General features: G+C 38.5%; 1 protein-coding gene across 1 annotated transcript in view; it reads right to left on the bottom strand.

Moving 5' to 3' along the window:
* The window catches only part of GRID1 (glutamate receptor, ionotropic, delta 1), a 328,149-nt gene that overhangs the window by 207,748 nt on the left and 112,129 nt on the right, over positions 1-8,272 (bottom strand).

Raw genomic sequence — 8,272 nt, 5'->3', positions numbered from 1 at the left:
CCAGGCCAGCCATTTCCCAAAACACTTACAAGGGCAAAGCTCCACTTCAAAGAGAGCTAGTTCAAGGTCAGCAGCTGTAATGGCTTACGGTCAGACCTACATTGTGCCTGAAATACTCATGCCTTCAACATGAGGGGGGAGCAGAAAGAGAGTACGTAAACACGTGCTAATCTTTCCCCCCTTATCCCCGAGTGATCGCAGCTCTATTGGCTTTACCGGTAACACCCTACAGCCACTGCAGGGCTGTACCTCCAAAAGTCACCGACTTACCTGAAGGCAGGTTCTCAGCTTATACAAAACATTATTTCAGTAAACGACCTAGCGTCTCTCAATGGTAGAATACAGTAAAGCAGAAAATGCAGTATGTATTATTTGCTACACCACAGCAAGCTGCAGTAAAAACTGTTCCGTTGTACTTATACAATAAAAAGGGGTTTGTGGCAGTAATTGGAAAGAGTATTTAAAAGTCTGTTTGACTGTCATGCATTGTGGGAGAAACAATTAGCAATGTGGTTTTATAATGCACTGGAAACCGTTTTGAGTGAACCTCAAAGGAAAAGAATTCCTTTTAAGTTTCAAAATATTTGGATCCCCAGGTGAGTTCATCCCAACTTTTTTTCTTTTGCAACAGCTTTATCCCTTTTTTTTTTTTTAAAAAGTGGATTCTGTCCTCCTTCCCATCCTCATTCTGCTAGAGCTCCAAGTCCTACTAATTAAAAATATTATTCCGAAAACTTTTGTTCTCTTTTCCCAATTCCAATTCTTCCCTGACTCACGTTTTTTTAAAGAACAATCTTATCCAAATATTTAGTTTATTATTTCTATTAACGCTTCGAGTTTTGGTCACTACTGTCTTTCTTTCTCCTCAGTGATGACTGCCTACAGGCTATCAAAAGAAGTTACACCCACATTATGACTGGTGACATTAGTAATTTATAATATCTTACCATCGATATTGTATTTATTTAACAGGTAATAAACACCCTATAAATGCAACTGCATGCATCATTTTGCTCTCGTTGTTATTAGTTTAATACTGCCATTTGATCTTAACAAACATATTTATGGAAGTTAAAAAGAAAAATTGGAAACGCTGTTTCCAGTAATGGGTACCATATAATACAAAATACCTTCCATTATACTCATTTCCAAAATTACATTTTTCTATTTTGCAAAAATCTTCTATTCTTGGCAATCCCCAAAGGAGCGGTGCAGCACCCCTCTCCCTACACACCATTCCTCCTCCACTACATTCACGCCTGCCACTTTCCTAAGACTTTCTCCAATGACTTCTGAGGTTTGGGGAAAGCGAGAAATTATGTATATATTCTTTTTAATTACAAAATGTTTGGACCCCCAGATGTAAATACTCATCCCAGCCTCTCTTATTTCAAATCCACATCTTTCTCCTTGCAAAAGCATGTACATACACACACATTCATTCTATTATTAGGGAAATCAGGGGAAAATGTGATTGCTGTTTACAAGCAGAGCAGCAGCAGAGTCCACAACTAGGAACTCAACGAGGGCAACCTTTGCTCTGTTTGAAAGAAATTGATCGAGATACAACAGCAGGAATTTTTTTCAGCATAACGGTGTGAAAAAAACTAGCAAGATCTTACAAGCAGCAAGACCCCTCCACAGCACTTGCCGAAACCAGCGTCCAAGGAAGCTGGATCAAAGAACACGGCCTGCGTGTGTGTGCGCACGCGTGCGTGGACACGAATGGCATACTTCGTGATTATATTAAGAAAACCTTTTTCTATTTACATAATAACTTACATAAGAGGTAAATAATAACAGGAACTCACTTAAAACTCAAATAAGTCTGTTTCTGAGCGGCTTAACTGACATGTTGATGTTATTCCCAGAGTCTGAATTCCTGGAAACCAGGAGGTTGTCACAAATGAACAATTTACATTTTTAAGCCAACATAATTTGATTCATCCTAGATGAAGATTTTGATTAATCTTATTCAGTGCTCTATTTAGAGGAAGTACATTATGTTTCTATAGCCTCATCACTGGATTGATTTGTTCATTTAATTGAAAAGGCAAATAATATTTTTTAAGTTATACATTTGTTCTGGCTTTAAATTTGGAAGTGAAGGACCAGGTCTAGCAGCACTGCTATGCCCCAGCTCCCTCCTCCCTCCCTCCCTCCCAAAAGATATGTTGGAAAGTAACAACTCTGACATTTCTACTTCCACATCAAATCTGGCTAAAATAGGTCAACAAGTTCAAATTTCTAGACTGACAAGTCACATACACTATCATCGCATAGTCTCACTTCTCTCTGATTGTATAATATTTCAAAAAGCATGGGGTTTTTTTGTTTGTTTAAAATGTTAAATACAAGGGTGTAATTAACTTAGATAAAAACATTTTATTTGGGGCAAAACACAATTATTTGGACTGATCTTTTTCTTTCAAAAAAAAAACAGAAAAAATGTTTTGATTCAATCTGAACTGATTCTGTATGTGACTGTTTCAGGCTCCAGATCAAGAATTCCCCTCTCATATGGTCAACTGCATGCTGAACCTGAAATAAAGCTGCAAACAACTGTTTTTAGGTGAGGTTTGGCATTTTTAAAAATCTACCAATGAGTAATATTTCAGCAAGAAAATAGAAGCAGTATCCTTTGGCCATGTTATCCTCTTCAACAGTTACAAGCACTGTCTTTGTAATGCTATAGGAGTCTGAGTTTCCTTCTTCATCAGTATTTATTTCACCAAGCTCCAGAGGTTTTCATACCTGTCACTCTGGATGTTCAGGGTTTTACTCTCTACTTTAAGACGGGTGTTTTGGGTGAGGAAGAGCATAAGGGAAAGCCAGGAAGAGAAGCAAAGAAAAACAGAGCAATGAAGCAGTTGCCCTCCTCAATAGGTAACAGCTTCCTGACAAATAAGGTGTCATCCCATGCTCATGTTGAGATTCATTTACCTGACAAATTACTCCCCCAAACTTCTAGCTTCATTATTTCCTTAGATAATTATGCCTGCATTTTTTTCTTCTGGAGTGATTTGTGATGGTAGCGAACATCTGGCATCATGTTATACACAAGTTTCTTTCCAATTAATATGAAGAAACAAACATCATTTTAGGAATGTTTTGTTTTGCAAAAAGGTTATATCCTAGGTAAGTTTCAAATATAAATGTAAACACACACACACACGCGTGCGTGCTTTTTCATACACTCAAATACAGACCGGTGTATGCAAAATCAGCTGCATAACAGAATACATGCAACCTTTTCACTCCACTATGATTCTAATAAACGTGGCATGAGCTGTTCAGAAAGAGCAATAGGAAAACATTTATCAAAGAGACTCACTTTCAATAAGAGCCAACAGTTACTAAGCTCTGTACTTACCTCTACCCTGGGCAGACGTCCCAAACCTACATAACCGCGTGTTGCTCTGGAAGTATTTATCACCTTTTCAATGCATGTACTTTTTTCTTTTTCTCACTAAAAATTAGTCCTCTGGTAGAGCTCTTATCCCAATCCTGGTTCCCAAACTGAGGATGGAAAACCTTAAAATGTATATGAAGATATTTATCGTACGTAGAGATAATTCTGTTACAGAACTAGCTGTGTGTACGCTGGAGGGTATCCAAGTCAAGTATATCCTCACTGCAGATATTCTCTGCACCCAAGTAAAGATGTCTAAACTAACTGACCCAAAAGAGGAAAGGTAACAGGGGCGTCTAAATCCTTCAGCTTTTCAAATCCTTTGTTGAGATTCATATCTCAACTCATTCCTGTGACAGAGGAATTAATAGTCTCTGGAGTTTCTGTATTCCAGGACACCTTCATACAACTGAAAAACTGCTAGAAGAGAGAAGACTGATAAAAACAAACTCAAATTAATGCTAGAAGGAACAGTGCTAGGGCTGAAGGGTTCCTCACTGGAACTTAGCCAACACATCTATGTCTGAAGTGTTAACATTTGTAAGAAATGCCACATGGAAAATCTCATATAGTATACCAGACATGCCAGTGCAGCATGTCTCCCTTCAGTCCCATTGACATCCACTGAATATGGCTACCTAACAGTACCCGAGTTCTCGCTGGTGAAGTTCCATCCAAATAAATATCAAAATTCACAGTCTGTAGGGCTGGCTGCAGACTAATTCTGTATTAAAGTACACCCAGAGCAATGGAGCCAGTCAGTTTCCACATCACTGCTTGTGACTGATGCAGCTGTGGCATCAAAACAACTTTACTACACCACCACAGCCTCAACTCAACCTAGGAGGAAGAAAAGAATCTATAAAGATGGAATGTGCATTTTAAAAAAATATATCATTTCAAGCCCGAGGATAATAAATTGGCCATTAAAAAAATTTCTTCAGCTAAACTCTCCTGTAACCCAACCTTTGCAGTGATGGGCACTACACATAAAACCTTGAAAATAATAGTAAACTCAACTGAACCAGGTCAAAGAAACTGAAAAGAAGTTTTAAGTGAACTTGACAGCTGTTCTTCCAATGTCTTGCTCCTGACAGACTCAGTCAGGTACTGTCTGAGGTCCTAAGGATGTCCAGATCTGAAGTTATGAAGTTTATTTTCCATTTTCAACATTCCAAAATACAGCTCGTGAATGCTGTGAGATAGGGCTGTCAACCTTTAAATATAAAAGGGAATTAATACCCTGTTGTCCACTGGCTGGTTTCTGCTTTTCTGCTACAAATCCATGATATAAATTAAATGCCATGAAACTGCTTATTCTCTTTTTTTCCATTCAGCTTCTCTGGATGCGTTACTTAGAGCTAATTTTATTTCCCCCACTATTGTTTGAAAGGATGTGAAGCAATTACACATATGCCCACTAAAACTATGTATCCTTTGGAATTAAAAGGACAGCCACTCACACTGAGCTTTGAAAGTTTGCATTTTGGTCTTTATCATGAGAAAATAATTTTTACAATGGCATACTGAAACGGAATGGGTATTGGGGGGGAGAGGAGCGAGGGCTTTCGCTGCCTGTGGCTACCTCATTACAAGGCTGAAATTGCAACTATTTGTAATGCTGCGTTTGTACAACATGCGGCACCAGTGTCAGCATTGTTCAACATGCTTCAACACAGATTTATTACTCAGAAAACTTTAATACTGGTAAATGTTTAATTTATAGCTTCATTTAAAATTATTAATCTAATAGCAAGGCAGATGGATGGAAACTAGTTTCCATTTCCTCACGTAGGGCTTTATGCCATGTCCCAAACGTTGCTGTCTTCAGCAAGGAATATTCATCTGCTGAGGTCAATGCAAAATGCAAGTTTACTTCAATGATACAAAATCAATTCTTAAAATCTGTGATGTCCCCAAACCTTTCAAGGCAGTTCATTAATATCAACTGATGAAGCCTCATAAAGCTGCTGCTGAGTAGCTGAGTGTAAAGAGGGGACTAAACCAAAGTGAAAGAGTCAAGAGTTCACAAAAGGAAGAAAGAAATGCAAATATGTTCAGCTTTCTTATGTTGTTGTTCTTATAAGACAAATGACCATATGAAGGAGGACAACATAAAATACAATAGAAACATAATGAGCTTAAATGGGATTTTGCCCATGTTTTCACAACTGACCTTTTCTCTGACCATGAAGAAGCATCAAGGGTCATACTAGACACAGCTACCACTGAACATCAAAGGCAGTCTCTCAAAAGCTCAGTGTGCATCAGACAAATAATTGATGTTAAAAGCAAGGACCCACACATTATATTTTGCTGGAGTAAAGGGCATTCAGCTGAATCCCCGTGGCGATTTTACATTGCAAAAACTGAACTATATTTACTATTTTCCGCATTTATTCATTTCAGTCTTTGAGCAAACTTCATGAAAAGTTAAGCCTTGCAATAAAGCCAAAAACTAACACAAACAAGTGAGTGAGTTTCCCTAATGAAAACACCCACGCATACATCGCACGGTAAGACAGTGCCCTGTCACAGTGAAATACCATAAAGTTCCTATGCCTGTGCAGAGCCTGCAGGAAAGTGCAGTATTTAACTACTGGAGTTTTCCCCAGCACATAAACCTCAATCTTACATGATCTGAAATGACTGGCGTACTTAATGTTTTCTAGACTTCCATATCTTTCACTCCTGACTGTATGTTTTGTTCACTTTCCAGCAGGAAAACCTAAAATTCCATTGACAAGAGTCTCCTGGGAACAGGATAGCTTTTCAGAGGATAGTTATAACAGAGATAATTATTCATTTATCAGCATCAACAACAGGACTTACAAGAACACACGCTGGTGCCTGCAGAATAGTATCTTACCAGCAGCTTCCATGACCTGTCAGCAAAAGAAACAAACCCACTGAAAGCCACGGTAACCACTTCTAGGAAAGAGTCAACAAATCCTTGTTGTCAAATCCTTGAAGTCCGCCAAGAGCTCTAACATCATTAGTAAGGGTTTCTGATCAAGTGAATGTCCTTGGGCAACTCACTGCACTTCCCTCTAATTTTCCTGGAGCAGAGGGAATAAAGCTAATAATGACAGTCTGAGAAACAGGCCTGTGTCTGCCCATGAGTTCCTGTGGCTTTTAAACAGCATTTATCCTCACATCCTTCCAGACGCACTAAAACTTCCATTCTGGAGCAGAAATGCATCACCAAGGAGAAAAGCTTTGTTTGGAAAACCAGAACATGATCATTGTGAGGCTGCTGACATCAAACAGTTCTTCCAAAAGAAGAGCTAATCAAGGAGGAAGCATTGATCATCATATCACCATACGTAGATATATTTTTATATACATACATGATAGTCTGTGATTATTTTTTTTTTAATCCACCCGAGGGGCTGAGCATTTTGCAGGCCCAGCTGAAACCAGTGCTAAAACCGGTGCTGACACAACTAGACAACCACCTGCACCCCAGACAGCCCGCTTATAGCTCGCTGAACTGAACCCATACCACGCTGCGTCAGCGTTACAAATCCAGGTTTGAAATGCCATGACAAGACTACACAACATAACAAACGCATTTTGACTATTACATTCTCCCCCACACCTGAGCAAAGAGGTTTACAATTTTTCATGACACTTGGGATGCAAAAAAAGCCCAAGTGGTCCTTTTTACACTGTTCAGTGCAGAGCCTGCCACTGAGATGTAGAAACAGCAATGAGGAGGTTTACGGCCTGAAAAGTAATGTGCCTTGTTGTTTCATTGCTGCTGTAGATAAGCTCCTAAACAATGCCCCTTATTGATGGAGAACCCCATCATTGTGTCCTTACAAAAAACTAATCCATCCCAGTACTTCAGTGAATGATCAGTCCCTTTACAACTGCATTTATTTTACCAAAAGCTAAAATGATGAATAGGCTTGTTCATTTGGAACGAAGAAGGGCTCTAGACGGCCTCTGCACTGGAGACCATCGACTTGATATATTTTCAGAAGAATTTTACACAGAAGTAACACAAATGGAATAGAAGAAAGCACTTAACTCCATTTAATTACTACAGCATATAATCTTATCTCCGTACCTCATCTTTACTACAGCACAGCACTTAGAAATAGCCCAATAGAGTAAATCTTTTGTCCATTATTTAGACAGAGGAAGATGGAAGTTTTTCTTTTCCATACAGCCAGTCTTACTTAAGGTATCTAAAAGCACTTTACAGACCAATGAGTTAAATATTGGCAGAGAAGCAGTTATAGCTGAAACAGCCGGGAGCAGAAAGGTCCCAATCCCGAAATGTGTTTATCTGCAAAATGTGAGGTGGTTATCAACCACTGTTGGCTTCATTGTTCTTATTTCAAGAGTTTGCTGGAGAGAGCGTGAACTTACAAGGAAACAGATTTGAAAAGATTCACATTTCTTAATTCTAGGCATTGGGTATAAGAAGGAATGGCAATTAGAACAAATTATCTAAATGCCTTACTAGTGTAGGGGGGGATGCACTTGAATTATTGCCTTTATTTCGGAAGATAAATTTGTTCTTTATCACTTCATATTAATTTGGCCAAATATTATTCCCACTTTAAAGCTGAATTCAAAACATTTGTATTTTTCTTCTAAAATCTTCAAATGAACATCTGTTTTCCTCAAAGCCTGTTAATAGCAATGGAAGGAGTCTCCAGCTACACTCCCTTTGTTCTCCTTTTTTCTCCATAAGGGTATTGCTAACTTAATTAGCTGACATGCATCATCCCATTTTACAAAAATTACATGCCTCAAAAGTGTCAACAACTAAAAAATCGATAACAACAAAGAACTAAACTACACAGAAAGACCATGATGAAAAGGCTAGTAATGACAAATCAAGGA

This window comes from Pygoscelis adeliae, unplaced genomic scaffold (genome assembly GCF_000699105.1).
Source record: "Pygoscelis adeliae isolate BGI_AS28 unplaced genomic scaffold, ASM69910v1 Scaffold361, whole genome shotgun sequence".
In the NCBI taxonomy this organism is placed as follows: Eukaryota; Metazoa; Chordata; class Aves; order Sphenisciformes; family Spheniscidae; genus Pygoscelis; species Pygoscelis adeliae.
The sequence above is the reverse complement of the archived record's forward strand: the minus strand, read 5'-3'. Positions and strand labels throughout refer to the sequence as shown.